Source organism: Cavia porcellus, unplaced genomic scaffold (assembly GCF_034190915.1).
Source record: "Cavia porcellus strain 051 isolate PalLab524CR breed Dunkin Hartley unplaced genomic scaffold, mCavPor4.1 scaffold_474, whole genome shotgun sequence".
In the NCBI taxonomy this organism is placed as follows: domain Eukaryota; kingdom Metazoa; phylum Chordata; class Mammalia; order Rodentia; family Caviidae; genus Cavia; species Cavia porcellus.
In genome coordinates this window covers 35,822-52,413 of record NW_026947957.1, presented here as the reverse complement: position 1 = coordinate 52,413, position 16,592 = coordinate 35,822, and positions in this window count along the sequence as shown.

The window sequence follows — 16,592 nt, the reverse complement described above, 5'->3', positions numbered from 1 at the left end:
CCTATATTCAACCTGGAACTGGCCACCCATCCAAGTGAAAATGGAGACCATCAAATAGACCTCACACAGGGAGAAAAGCAGATCTATCCGCCAGGCCACTCTTCACTCCCCTCGATGGTTGACCTTTCAGTTGCTTCTCTTGACGAAATCCTCGACCAATCAATAACTGAAGGATTAGAGGTACTTGCCAACCAGCCTCAGGAATTACCTCACTCCTCACCTCCACTAGCTACTTCCTCTCCTCCATCAGTTGCCACTAACGATTCTCTGCCCGTGGGCTCACCCCCGCTGGGATCGGGAATCCCTTAAAGCTGGAAGTCATTGAGAGGATGGCCAAGATTCTCTCCTCCATTACATCGGTAGTGGAGGAGCAGAAGTTAACCATTGATAATATGAATAAAAGATGGAGGACTACCAGGTGCTGAATATCAAAAACTTGCACAAATTCGCGCTGGGTTCACTACTGCGGAAAAAGTCTCTGCTAACATAGAAAAAAAGGTAGATTCCATCGCTGCTAGCCAAAAAACCGACCATGGCTCCATAATTCAAACCTTAAAGGAAACCCCAAAAGGTCCATCAGCTCCTAGCTAAAATGGAGCTTAGGGTCAACTCTATTTTACCTAAAAACAATGCTGCCGCATCTCTTCAAAAGCAGAATGAGCCCAGAGACTTGGTCAATGTTTCTCTACCTTCATTTTCTCAACCACCTATGCCTTCTCTGAATCTGGCTCAGCCGCCGACTGTTCATCCGATTTTGAATCCCTCAGCTCCTTTGTTTGTTCCTCATTCTGCCCCATTATCCGTGCAGGGCGACCTTCTTACCTCTGATGAGTGCCAACCTACAGCTTCTGATCCTCCTCATCAGAACAGCCTGACTACCTTCTGCTTTCTTCCAATTTTTTGGAAGGAGGATGGCTTTGAGCAACACTCCTTTAACATCTGCAGACTACTTGAACTGTGCGCTTTACATCTGCGCTAAGGTGCATCTCTAAAAGCGATGTAAAAAGATTTCGGTTTATTGAGCAAGGAGATGGCTCAGTAATGTCTCGCATAACATTTGTGAGCTCTCTTGTGGGGGATATGATTTGGAAGGAGCGTGACTTCTTTAGTAAGGGCTTTGACATCTTTCATGCTAGCTACCCTCAATTTCTGATGGCAGGTGCTTCGACAAACCCTCAATTACATAATTCGATTGCCTCAGAAAGGCTTCCACAGCATCCTCCCACCCCAAAAAGAAAACTGTGCGAGAATAATCCCTCTTTGGTTCCTCTTACTGCCAAAAAGATCAGACCAGGTCCTATCATTGTTGCCCATCATACTTTGGCAGAGGGGCAGCGCGTCACTGGTCACTTCCTCTCTGACGAAAGCTTCCTGGAAGAAGCTTCAAATCTGACGCCACTCTTTGACATTCCATCGAATAACTACTATGGCTGCTCCTGGAACTGCTCGGGCCTTTCTTCCATCAGAGCCGCCGAATTCCAAGAGCGAATGGATAGCTAGCTGCACTTTTATTCTCCTTCAAGAGACTTGGTCGTTAACAGAAATTGTAGTCGATGGATTTGTATGCCTTTCTCGCTACCCCCTCTACTATGGGACACAATAAGGGCGGGGTTGCTATCCTGATCAACTTAAAAGCTGATTGGGTGCCAACGCAGATCTGGTCTGATGTACCAGGCTTACTATGTGTGCGAGTTAGACTGCCCGAGAGGGACTGCTCTGTTTTTAAATATTTGTTGATATTAAATGTGTATCTTCGCCCAGCTCTACTTTTCTCGGGCAGCGAATTCAGATTACTTGGTTTGTTAGATAAACTTCTAAAGGATATTCGAGCCATGCACCCAGAGGATGGTTTCCTGTGCGGGGGACTTCAATTCTGCCATTATCCATCCAGCACTCTTTTCAGAGTGGGAGAATTTGTTCCCCCATATTCCCCCTTTTACCACTGACAAAGACGACCCTCCCATCCTATGGGAACCCCACATTAAAAAACTGAGAGATATAATTATATCACACAACTTGATGGTGGTTAACTCTAGACTCCCTGGTCAAACTGCTAATGATGCAACCTTTAAGCGGGGTTCACAGTCATCCACCATTGATTATTTTTTGGTACCTGTTACTCATTTTGCCCTATGCTCCGAGTTGACTTATCATTGGTGCCATACGAGTGACCATGCTATGCTTATTCTATCGTTTAAATTTTCAAACAGGGTGCAAGAAGAGTATGATAGGGCCTCTCAAGTCATCATAAAAAATAGAGTTAGAGTGGTCATTTCAGACGCAGTGGCGTGTAGCTTTGATTCTTTGCTTGGCGACTTAGTAGAGTTTACACTAGATCACTCTGCAGATGTGATTAATAACTATGAGATGTGCATTCTTAATGCTCGCGCTCACCTGGAGAGGGAATACTATCCTATTTACCCCCCTTCTAATGACACCAATCAACCATCTCAATGGTTTGATGGGGACTGTAAACGACTTCGCAAGCAAATATGGCGACTTTCCCTTACTGTTAAACCGGGGGACCACGGGGGTAGACTTGCCCTACTAGATCTGCGCAAAGATTATCGATCTTTGCTGAGAACAAAAAAACGTCTGTTTGCAGCACAAACGACTGATTCATTACTGGGGGCTCTGCTATCTAAAGATGCAAAACTTTTTTGGCAAGACCTAAATAAGCTACTCGCCCCTGCAAGTCGATCCCCCCCAATGCTAATATACCCTTAGCTACATGGTTATCGTTTATCACCAGCCTTTATAATCGCGATCAGGGAGGGGTTGAGGACCTGATCCCCGTAGATGCCAAGTGGGAAGTCTCCTTTGATTGTGACCAAGTGGCCAAGGTGATCACTGAAATAAATCCCTCCGGAGCGGCAGGTCCCGACAAACTCCATGCCATGTGCTTTAAGCCGTGGCCAGCTCAATGGGCTCTGATCTTGACCCCAGTTTGTAATTATAGCTACCACTTTTCCCTCATCCCAGAATCCTGGAGAGGTTCCCTACTCTACCCATTGTTTAAAAAGGGGAATAGAAACAATCCTGCAAACTACCGGTTGCTTGCCCTTCTTGATGTCCCTGGAAAGATTTTTGCTAAGTTACTATTGATTGAACTCTTAGAATGGTGTGACTCTTTAAAGTTACTGCCTAGATTTCAAACAGGATTTAGAAGGGGTTTCTCTACTTCAGACAACTTACTAACTCTAGACATGTTGATAGAAAAATACACTATTCATAAAAAATACCAACTACATCTCGGGTTCATAGACTTCGAAAAAGCCTTCGATAGCGTCCCCCGTAATTTACTTTGGATAAAGCTCTTGAAACTTGGTATTCCTTCATCTTTGGTCAATGCAATACGCTTACTTTATAGTGATACCTGGGTCCAAATTCGCTGGGGTAAGGAAGACCAGCTCTCAAAGAAAATCTCCACCAGCTCGGGTCTGAAGCAGGGCTGCGTCCTGGCGCCGCTACTGTTTAACTTATATATATCAGACCTGGATGTGGCTCTAGCTTCACGCGACTCCATTCCCCCTAGAATGGGCAATGCCCAGATACAGGTACTAGCGTATGCAGACGATCTTGTTATTATTGATCTGACACTAGCAGGCTTGAAGGCGGCCCTTGGAAGATTGATTGAATTTGCCTCTACCTCTGGCTTAGTAATCAACTATCAGAAGTCTAAAATCCTGTCTGTGGGCAGACGTTCATCTCCCTTCTCAATTTTTTTACCTGCAGGCACTTTTGAAGCAGTGCGGTCCTTTGTTTTTTTCAAATTTTATTATAAGCTTAAAAAAGTTAAAATACGGGCAAGATGGCCGCCGAGTAGCTGCCTCGCCGGTCACTCCTCTCTCTCCTCTGACCCGAGTGGACCTGTTTACTTTCAGCTCGTCTAGCAGCCTCTACGTATCTGCAATATTTTCTGGGTACTTTGGGGCAGGTATTTCTGTCACTGTGGATTGCCGACATACCTACAATCTCCGACGCGGCCCCCGGGGGATGGGACGCCGAAAGAAATCAGCCTCCAACCGCACCTTTGACAAACTCTCTCAAGCCACTATGGAGTCCTCCTCATCTACGGTGCCTCCATCCCCAGCCGCACAACCGCCTGGAGGATCTGACCCTTTACTAATGTCGGCGGCCACAGCGATGCCGGGTGGAGGGCACCCCCCTCCTCCTGCTTCAGTTAGTACTTCTCTAAATACTGACCCGGCTTCTTCAATGGACCTCACAGGACAGGCACCTCCAGAGATGATATCAACAGGAGTTGATGGAGCCGTCTCGACGGCCACAGCACGCCGCCCACCTGGAGCCTTTGCTCGTCGGGGGAGCCTCCCGGAGCTCTGGGGGCCATTCCAACGTGGCACCAAACCTAGGGATGGTCTGATGCCAGACACGCAGTATTCATTGCAGCGTGCCGGGGCCCCCGCCTTTTGGCGAGCCCTGGAAGCACTTTCTGCCCCCGGAAGCTCCGCAGCAGCAGCAGGATCAACGCTGGTCGCTCCTTCCGGACCAGCAGCTATGGCAACCACTGCGGCCACTCCCACCCAGTTAACTCCTCCTCTTAGATCAGCCTCTACACTTCCAGGCTCCTCCTCAGCTGCTCGACGTGAAGATCTGTCAGAGTCTATGGAGTCGGCGCCCCCCCCTGCTCATCATCTACCCTATCCTTCTACTGAGCATTCTGATACTCAGACCATTCTTGCAGCTATTGCCTCTGCTCGTTATGATTTGTCACTTGAACTTCAGGACAAACTTCAACTTACCACCTCCCCACTTCTATTGGGAATGCAGACTTTGCAGGATACGACTGATCAAATTAATTCATCTATTGCTGCTCTTAATCAAACATTAACAACGCATGACTCACAGCTACAACAACTTCAGGATTCGACCAAACTCACGTCTTTACAAGTGCAGACAAATACTGACCGCCTGGATCTAATTGAACTTGATCTCGAGTATTTGGAATCCCGTTCACGCCTCAATAACCTAAAAATTATGAATATTCCAGAGAACACTGAAGGCGGAACCCAGGATCTGCGATTGTTTCTGATCGACCTATTGAGGAATACCCTCATTGATAAAGAACTTGCTGCAGCAGTGGCCGAGGATATTCAGCGGGCACATCGATCTCCCCGCACTCGTGACCCTAAGCGTGAGACCCCTCGCCCAATAATAGCCAATTTTCGGACTTTCCAGATTCGCGATCGGGTTCTCACCTTGGCTCGCGAGCGCTCTAACATCATTGCGGACACATATTCATTCTTTGTCCTGCAGCATGAAGGACCCCGTGCAGCTAAACGTCGCTGGGTCCTCAAGACGGCGATCCCCAAATTTAAAGCACTAGGTGCAGAAGCGTGGTTCCAACGCTCTATTGCCCTCAAGGTTAAATGGTCTGGGGGTACTACTACTATTCGTACACCCCGTGAAGTTACTGATTTACTTCTCAAAATTGCCTCATCTACCACATTGCAACCCCCAGATCCAGCGGACAATACCCTCAATGCGCCCTGAATCACGCTTTCTTTATAAGGGCTGATGTTATATTCTCCTTTTCTTTTTCCTTTCCCTTTTTCCACAATGTCCACTCGGGCTCGGGGGAGAGGAGGGGGTGGGTTGGGCCCTCCCTCCCCCCTTCTTGCCCCCTTCCATGCTTCGGCTGGAAGTTCCCTTCGGGGTCTCTTTCTTGGGTTTGGGATTCGGGGTCTCCTGGCTAGCAGCCCTTCTCCGCCAGGGACCTCACCTTTCTGGGGTTGGTGTGGGGTGTAATGCACCACTGGCTGGTGCTGGTGTCAAAATGACATGGTATTTTCTGTGTTTTTCATTATGTTATTTTTCTTTGTGTATATCCCAGATTAATTTGATGTATTGGGTACTCAAATCTCTGCTTGCCAAATTAACAGTATCATCTTATGCCGCCACTTAAAGTGATAAGTTGGAATGTCAATGGCCTTGGTACTCGTTTAAAGCGTAACAAGATACAAACTTTTTCTCATAATTATCACCCAGACGTGGTTTTACTGCAAGAAACACATTTCTCACCCGAAACTAGCTCGTCTATACGACACTGGGGCCATACATATGCGACTAGCTCTTTTTCTTCAGATAGTTGCGGTGTTGCCATAGTACTAATTCACCCGGCCCTACACGCTATTCAAACATTTAGGGACACTCAAGGACGCTGGGTAGCGATTCACTGTAAATTTCAAACGGAGGCTATTACATTCGTTTCTGCCTATGCCCCTAACCATGATGACCCACGATTTTTCTCACAGCTTGAACAGAAACTTGGTTCTCTCCCAGGCTTTTTAGTATTGACCGGGGATTTTAATATCATTTCAGACCCTTATTTGGATAAAACAGGCCGCTCTCGCACTCAGACAAAACCGAAAGCACTTAAGGCGCTTCAGGGTCTGATCGCCTCTCAAAATTTAGTTGATTTATGGCGTCATCTCAATCCTGCACTCCCCGGGTTTACATTTTATTCACACCGACATGGAACTTACGCCCGGCTGGACTGTATCTACCTTTCCTACACACTTATTTCACGGGCTCAATGTACACACCTCGGGATTGCGATTACTGATCACTCTCCGATTCTGTCACAGTTTTATTTTCCTAATGATAATGCTATTCCTATACCCCGGCGATGGACCTTGACCGCACCCTGCTCACTGATCCACTTTTTATACAATATATGATCCCCCTCATAGACGAATATTTTCTATTAAATACTCATTCAGCCTCTATCACTGTTGTTTGGGATGCATTCAAGGCCTCCTCTAGGGGCTGGATCACTTCATTTTGCTTACAGCGTTCTGCGGATCGGTGCAGTCAGCAACAGAACCTACTTACCCACATACAAAATTTAGAAATTGCTCATTCCCTTACACACTCACCCGACCAACTTCTACAACTTATTAATTATCGATCTCAATTATCTGCTCTTTATGACTCCTCTGCCAAGGCTGGGATCCTAGCTATTAGAACGCGCCAAATTGAAGCTGGGGAAAAGTCTGGCCGGTACCTAGCTAATCTGACAAAAGAATCCGGTCATACTAACAATATTCATCAAATTCGCAATTCACAGGGTGTTATTGTTAAATTACCTGAAGAGGTCCAGACTGTTTTCTATGATTACTATTCTAACCTATACGCTGATGATGAACCCTATGATCCCCCACTTTCAAACGCCTATATTTCTGCAGCTAATAATTCTAGGCTTACCCAACTACAACAAAACTTATTATTTGCCGAGATTTCCCAAGATGAGATCCGCCTAGCCTTACATAACCTTCCTAGAGCCAAAGCCGCTGGGGAAGATGGGCTACCTATTGAGTTTTATTCCACATTTATTTCCCAACTTCTCAACCCTATTTTACTTTTATTTCGGCATGTTATGCAAACGGGCTCCACCCCTCAATCCTGGGCTAAATCAAATATTATCGCATTTCTAAAAAAGAATAAGGACCCACTACTTTGCAGGCAACTTTCGCCCAATAACTCTTATCAACTGTGATTCAAAACTCTTTTCAAAAATTCTGGCTACACGAATCAATTTGATTCTTCCCTCGCTGGTCCCACCTGACCAACATGGTTTTGTTCCTGGTCGCGACACGGTATCTCACACTAATACAGTCATGACTTTAATTGATCACTCCCATTCTTCCCAAAAATCACTTGCACTCTTTTTTTTGGACGCACGTAAGGCTTTTGATTTAGTCCGTTGGCGGTTTCTTTGGGATGTACTTACTCACTATGATTTTCCACCCACTTTCATACGTGCTGTTCAAGCCCTTTATACTTTACCCTGTGCCTCTGTCATAGTTAACAGCACTCCTACACCTCGTTTTAGCATTCAACGAGGCACACGCCAGGGGTGCCCTCTCTCTCCGGCTCTCTTTGCGTTGTATTTGGAACCATTCGCATGTCGTCTAAGGGAAACACCCCTGATTCAACCTGTTTACCTTCAACCCACTATCTCTGTCAAAACCCTTTTATATGTTATGTTATGTTATGTTATGTTATGTTACGTGGTATTTGTATAGCCCCCGAGACGGCAAATAGCCATTTGTTGGGGCTGCTCTTCATCTCGGAACCTTTGCACCTGTGAAGGAAATACCTGTCAGGAATGAATAAAATGGATGTACAGTCATAGGCAAAGCAGATTGCGTACGTTAAATATGATTATAATTCCATGTAATAGCAAGGCACTTGGGCATGGTCATAACAATGTTACTCTTGGTTATAGTATATATTATATATGAGTAGTAGACCTGACCTAGGAGCGTATTACGTTGTTCTACCACAATCCACTTGCATTCTGATACTATAGTGGTACAGTTTATGAGTACAATCAGCAGATGGTACCTTCAGGTACAAGGGCCAAGAGCCTGCGATACATGGGGTGGCTGGTAGTAACTAGGAGTACTAAACCATGTATCGTGATAGGCAGGATAGTACTATGTGTATGTGGGGTGACTGGGATGGCTACTCAATGCCTGTTATAACTGCATACATACTAAGGGCAAGCCTACTCCTTATGTGTTTGTAGACTAATGGGTGGGCCTCCACGTCCTGCGGCTACTAAGGTAATGGCCTATTCCTTTCTTGCTCACACTCATGTATTTGTGTTGTTTTGGTGGGTACACCCCGTGATAACGGTGGATCGCCATGGCTCTCAGCAGTGCTGAATGCAGCATGGACCGGCCCTAGGTGAACCACCCCCCATAGCCGCAGGACCAAGAAGTGTGTAGAAATAAGCGGCGATTTAATACATTACCTGCACCCGATCACTGAGCTCTGGGTCTCCAGTGTGGTGCTGACGATATTGCCATTGCAACTAATTCTATCACCACAGCGTTTCAAGAAATTTGTGTCTTAGCTCAGGAATTTGGCTTACACTCAGGGTACACGCTCAATACAGATAAAACGGAACTTATGCTCTGTAACTCACCAACTCAACCGCCAGATATTCAACCTGTTAATTCAGTTACCTACCTTGGCATTACCTACTTCCAATCACCCACTCTCACACTCACTTCTAATCTCGAGGCTGTTTTTAATTCCGCACAAAGCAAACTTCAACGCTGGGCTGATCTTCCACTGTCCCTGATTGGCAGAATCAACTTCATCAAAATGTTCATATTGCCAAAATTCACGTATATCTTCCGAGCACTTTCTATTCATGTTAGCTTAAAATTTATTCGACGCTACAATCAGATGGTCTCTAAATTCATCTGGCAAAAGAAAACCCCCCGTCGAGCGCGCTTGAAACTAATTCATGATTGGGAAAGTGGGGGATTATCACTGCCAGATTTAGAGTTGTACTCTCTTGCAGCTTCTATGGAAAGGATAAAGATGCTACTTGACTGGACCCTTCAAGCTCCCCCGTACATACTATTTCTTAAATTCATAGCTAATTGTCGCTCTGAATTAAAATTTTCCAGCCAACGTTTTTTCAAACGAGTACGTCTTCGTACTTTACAAAACTATTCTCTTAACTGGCGTAAACTACGATCCCTTGCTGCTATCCCTCAAGCCCATCCGGGAAGCTATTTATGGGAGAATTTGGATGACTCAATTAATAAGCTGGATGGCGTTACAACCTTTTGGCTTCAGCAAGGTATAACCTTTTTCCGTCATGTTTACGATAACGGTATCTTCTCCACATTCTCAACACTTCAGACTAAATATAATCTCCCTTCCCATATGTTCTTTAAATACTTACAACTACGTGCCTCACTTCATGCATATCAGGGTATTACACATATAGAGAACCCACTGATTACACACTTATTTTTAACACGTCGTGAAGGCCGCGGGATTATTTCTACATATTATGGGTTTCTGCGTATGTTATTTTTATCAGATATAGCTACTATCTCACAACAGTGGTCAACACGCCTACAGCTCACTATTGAACCTCTCTATATTCAAGCCTCTTTGCGAAAAGTTAAATCTATTTGCCCTGCTACCAATCACCGCCTGCAATTTTACAAGCTTTTATGCTCCATGTATTACACTCCTGAAGTGATTGGTAAATGGGTCCCTAATTCCCGCTGCCCTCGCTGTGCCTTAGTATCTGCAAATTTAATGCATATGTTCCTGGATTGTCCCCTTTTAATTAATTTTTGGCAGGATATTGCTAATCAACTTTCTAAGATTTTGAACTACCCAATTGTTTTGAGTAAAAGATTTATTTGTTTTGGTATTGATAATGAGTTTCCCCCTTATTTTGCTACTTTTTCATTTCGTGCTTGTATATTAGCTAGAATTTTGATTGCTAAGGGGTGGAAATCCCTTCAACCTCCCTCTGTTTCAGCCTGGATCAATTTATTGTTATCAGTTTATTACGCAGAGGTTGCTTCTACAAAGCTTAGTCAAAAAAAGCTTAATTTATGTTGGTTTCCACTTTCTGTATATCTTGCCTCTTTGTACAACTAATTATTAACTCTCTTTTCTTTTTGTTGTTTAAATACTGGAGCTCGGTGGCGGAGGGAGGAGGCAGAGGGTGCCGTCTGTGGCGTCCCTCACCTGGATGCAATTTCCTTTGTCCAAACGAATCTATGCCGGATTTCATCACCATTCAACATCATTGGTACTGCTCAGGACATTTCACCATCTACCAAATTTGTTTTTGATTTGTGCCCCCTTGGCCCCGCCCCGCTTACCTGCCGCAGTGCATTAATATCCTGCACTGAAAGCGGCCAGCGTAGCGGCTGGAGCTCGGTGGCGGAGGGAGGAGGCAGAGGGTGCCGTCTGTGGCGTCCCTCACCTGGATGCAATTTCCTTTGTCCAAACGGTGAGATTCTACGCACTTCAAACACCTTGTGACTCTGAAGCCAGTGTGCCTGCAAATCGTCTTTTTTTTTTTCACTTTTTTATTTCCCTTTAGTGATTTTCTTTCTCTGGTTTTGATTTTAGAATCTATGCCGGATTTCATCACCATTCAACATCATTGGTACTGCTCAGGACATTTCACCATCTACCAAATTTGTTTTTGATTTGTGCCCCCTTGGCCCCGCCCCGCTTACCTGCCGCAGTGCATTAATATCCTGCACTGAAAGCGGCCAGCGTAGCGGCTGGAGCTCGGTGGCGGAGTCTTGGGCCGTATTAGGCCAGGTCAGCTATTCTTTCTGTTGTTCCTCCTTGTAGCGCATCAGGAGAATTTCTTTTATTTAGCTGACACTTTCCTTTACTGGGTTGGCAATTAACATCAAAGCCAAAAGTTTTAGGTTTAACTGATGTTTTTATTACTAGTTATTTGAATATTACCCAGTGTGCCTACAATAATTGCTCATTCGCTTTTTTGTTACACTGACAGTCATGTTTTATAGTGCGATTTTAGTATGTTAGTTTTTATTTTCCATGTGATTTTAGCGTATCAGTCTTTTTTATGTGACAGCTGCTATTTGACATAACAATTTCCTTTATTAGGCATAAGCACCATAAGCACTTTGCATTTTCCTCCATTTAGTATTCTGTATTATTGCTATTCATCCTGTTGAACGTTAGGGGGTGTGACAAAATGGTAAACCCTGCTAACCTCAAAGGCTCAATTGAGTCTTACTTTCAGAAGGCAATCCAAAAAATTGAGCCCAAACAACTCAGGCCATAGAGACAATTAAACTTAAGCAGGCCCAGGCCCAGGTTCACTGCCCAAACTCACAACTTTTTCCTACTTTACAGTCAGCTATATCCTTGGAGCCTGCCAGACCATCCTCTTCACTTCTGGCTGAGCCTGGCTCATCGACGAATCCTGTAAGTTCCCCGTCATTACCTACCCCCCGTCTCTCTTTGACACCCATATTGTTTCAAGACACTCCCATTATAGTACCAGTGACCAAATCTAAAGCCAAAAAGAGAAAAACAATGGCCACCAGAAATGACGCTGGCATTCACAAAAAACCCCCGGGCAAGAAAACTAAGAATATCAAACCCCAAGAAGTCAGAGCGCCCGTTGCCAAGAATAACAATGCGGAAATTACCGCATTGCAAATACCCCTGGAGAGTGAAAAAGTCTCTATACTATTGGACTTTAAAGCTGCCCTAACACGAATAGAGACTTCTCTGACTGATATATCGGCCCGGCTGGCCGCTTTGGAAATGCTAGTAACAAATAGCTTGCATCCCCAACCCTTACCCACCACTTTGCCCACATGTGTTCAACTACCTGGTGTTCCCATAGGTTCAGGGCACCTGCCCCAGGCGGATAGGGGGATTCCAATGGCCGATAGAGGTATTACGCCCTCAGCCCCCCAACCCAGACCTACAAACATCCATTCACAACCTATTGGTACGGTACCAAACCAGGTAGAAATTCCCAGACTAATGTCCGTTAGATTGCCTCCTCCACGTATAAATTTGCCCCCTGAAGCCACTCCTTTTATTGTTGTCTGTGTCAATGTCCCCATGGTTAAGGGCATTGAGACCACAAACAGATTACTTAATCAGACCCTTCGGTTTACTAATAATAATTTTAATTTAGACCTTGCCCCGGCTGATTTTCGCTCAATCAAGAGGGTATCTTGGGTGGGACCTACAAACAAGCATTTCAGGGGGGACTGTATTGTAATTGATTGCTTTCATGAACGTACGGCAAACATAATTCTACAGACCGCCGCCACCCTTGCCCCCTCTTTTGGTGGTATCCAGGTCTGGCCCCTGAGCTATTTCTACCCTTCAATTTCCGACCATCGCCTTGAGGATTTAACAGACCCCCGCAAGCGAGTCTATCGCTTTGATCAGTATCAGGGACGTGGCATTCCCTTAGTAAATCGTTATTCTCCACTGTTAGGTTTGAATTCCTGCGACTGACTGGGTGACCCACTTCAAAAATCTTTCCCATTTCAGTCACAGGATATCCAAACTCTGGGGCTGCATTGCATTCCCCTTTAACATCACAGGTAGAATTAATTGCAGCCAATGAGGGAAGCCGAGCTATGAAAAACAACTTGGCCATAAATCTCACGTCAGAAAGCAGCTACAGGGGTGCCAATGATGACAGGAATACAGACAGTGCCCACTGTGAACAACCTCGAACCTTACCGAATGATGACCCCTTAATAATCTGGTCGTGGAACATAGCCGGGTTTGATAACTTCCTGAAACAGGGTACTTTTCCCCCAAACGTTCTAGTGGCTTGCCTTCAGGAAACGTGGTGCATCAAGGCCCCTTATGTTGAAGGTTTTAAAACATTTTATCACCCAGCAGTGGCCGTAAGTAATGGACATTCTGCCGGGGGGCTAGTGACCTTAGTAAACACAACATATCAGGGGGATATAATTCAGTATAAACGGTGTTCACATTGTCTACTGTCAATCACGCTTTTAATGCCATCCATAGCTCTCACCCTAATAAATGTTTACGTAACCCCGTGGACAGACAATGTTAAGATATATGAGGAGCTCCAGGCACAGCTAGACCTGGCCAGGGACTCTGTTTCTAACAACAACCCTCATCTCATTCTAGTGGCCGGGGACTTTAATAGTAAAATTAGCGTTTCATTACAAAACTCTCATGATGAGATCTTAAATAGTCTCTGGGGTATTCCTGTCCATAAAGGTTTAACACGCAAAACCGATCAGGCGGGTCAAATTTTGTTCGACTTCATGGAAGCAAATGGCCTTAGGGCCATGAATGGCCGTTTTGCAACTGACTCGCCCGCCGCTCCCACGTTTAAAAGGGGAAATTGCCACTCGCAGATAGATTTTGTCTGGGTAACAGGGGATAGTTGGCCTTGGGTTAGCAATTTTAAAGTTCTACAGGAAGCTCACAGTGACCATGAGATCCTGGTAGCTCATATCTTAATTAACATCCCCTTACCATCAGACCCCAATGGCCCACTGCTGGAGTCATTCCCCAACAGGAGGGCCGTCAAATGGTCACCCAAGACAGAGTCAAATCTGAATGTATATCTGTCCGCTGAGGCAAATCTGGACATCTTAAATCATCTAATTCAGATCAAAGATCCTTTGACTCGGTGTGCCAAGGTTCAATCTTTTCTAGGGGGCCTGGAAAGATTACTATCTAAGGACATCAGGCATAAGGTGCAGGGGTGTCACCCATCTTGGTACGACCGAGATTGCCGTGAAGCAAAATTGGCCCTTCTCAATGCATTAAGGCAGGTCCCTAGAGATAAACAGTTGGTTGCCCATCGAAGGGAAAATTATAAACAGATCATGGAAGTTGCTAAAAGAAAATTCCGCTTACAACAGTGGGCCCAAATTAAGGAAGCGGCTGAAGTTGGAGACTCAAGGGAATTCTGGATTAAGATAAATTCTGCCCTGAGGGGCTCGGAAGTTACACGAATTGAGAACCCCTCAATTCTTCCGAATGATTGAGCAACTCATTTCGAGAATCTTTATGCGCCACAGGTTTCTATCAAAGAGGGGCCCAAGATTCGTTGTGACACCTCCCTCGAGATTCATTTTACTAAAACCCAGGTGGCAGCGGCCATAAGTAAAATTCGCCCTGGTAAAGCCCCGGGAATTGACAAACTTAGCCCTAATGTTTTTAAGTTTAATGCAGATTTTTGGATCCCCTTTTTAACTGGATATTATAATGACATATTAAAAACAGGTAAAATTCCCCCCAATTGGAAAATTTCACAAATAATTCCAATTTTTAAAAAAGGAGATGCCTCATTACCCATGAACTATAGACCCGTATCTTTGATAGTAATCATCTGCAAGATTTTTTGTATAATACTGGCCACCATCATAAATGATTGGACAGTGTCTACAAAATCACTGAGTAAACTGCAATTAGGCTTTAGGTCCAATGTAGGGGTGAGGGACCAAGTCTTGAACTTGGTAAATATCATCTATAAATACATCCTAACCGGCCAAACCCTATATGTCGCCTTCATGGACATTCGGACCGCATTCGATTCGGTAAATCGGTCCAAGCTATGGGAGCTCCTTCAGAAAAAAGCACTCCCTGCAGGCATTTTGAAAATCCTGATAGCCCTACACGAAGATCTAGAAGGAGAAGTTGTTATCAATGCCGGAGCTAGGGTAACCAGAAGGTTTAAAATAACATCGGGAGTCCGCCAGGGATGTCCCTTGGCCCCGCTCCTTTTTAATTTATACATCAATGATCTTTGTGACCTATTGTCCTCTAAGGGTCTAGATGTCCCCCGGATCATGGGTGAACCTACACCTCTGCTATTATACGCAGATGACTGTGCTTTACTGGCCCGCACACCGGCAACCCTTCAGGTCCTAATTGACACATATGTCCTTTTTATGGATTCATTGGACATGAAAGTGAATGTTGGGAAGTCAGAGGTAGTGGTTTTCTGTCTGAATTCAAAGGGGGCTGCAAGGAGACCATGTTTTCGGATTAATAATGAGCGACTCCAGGTGGTAGACAAATTCAAATACTTGGGGGGGGTTTTTACCCGAACTTAAACTGGTCACAAATGATCACCCATAACGCCATAGAAATGCGCAAATCAAGTACTGCCCTGGCCAACATTGCCGCCCAGTCCGATGTCAATTTACTTCAAGAGACTTTGGGAGCATACAAAGCAAAATCTAAGGCTCAGGGCCAATTCTTGGCTGAGATCTGGGGCCACACGGGATGCCCTCTAATTTGGAGGACGGAGCGTTTTTTCTTGGCACGGGTTTTAGGAGTTCCCAGATCAGTGGCCAGTGAATTGTTATACTGGGAAACCTGTATGTCCCCAATTGAGTACACCATTCAATTTGCACCTGTCACTTTGTTTTGTAAGATTTTAATTAGGCCTCATGATGATTTTACCAGATGTGTTTTAATTGATTTATGGAATCACTCGTCTGTCCTAAAAAATCCATGGTTTCAGCATGTTCGCCGCGTTTTTAAATGGTTAAATATAAATATCAATGATGTTATAAATGACCCTTTAACCAACTCGGAATTATCAGCTTTAAGAAAACGCTATCTGAATCAAAAATCTCTAGAGGCGGAAGCCATCGCTAAAGAAAAAACGACAGTTCTGCGATTTCTGCCATTCCTCTCATTGGAACCCCCTCTGTATACTACGGTAGCAATGTCTAGCAGAGGTCGGCGATTGTTAACAAGATTCCGTTTTTCATTACTTGTTTCCTCAGAGGTAGCAATTTGGCAGCATCGTAAACCTGTCGGTAGTAATGGCTGTCAGTGCCGCCTTGCTCAAGAATCAGAGATCCACCTGTTACTGTTTTGTCCATTATTTATCACTCCTCGTCGAAAATATCTGTTGCCACTGTTTAGGGATTTAGGATTCAGTCAAGTTAAACCTTTGATTTATTTTTTAAGGCTTTTATTAAATGTCAGAAGTATCTATAGTTTAGAACAGTTTCTTTTGACCTGTCAGCTTATCTGTAAGCGAAATGGAATAACTTGTATGTTTTAATGTTTTATACCTTCGTGAACCGAGTGTATTTAATGTTTTACGCCATCGTGAACTGAGTGTATTGAATATGAAATGCAACTGTATTTAAAAATATGTACTTTTATGAGAATGTTCTCGAAATAAAGTGTTATACATACATAAATACCATGTCAATAATAAAAAAAAAAAAAAAAAGTTAAAATATGTACACAATGCAAACTTACAAATTCTG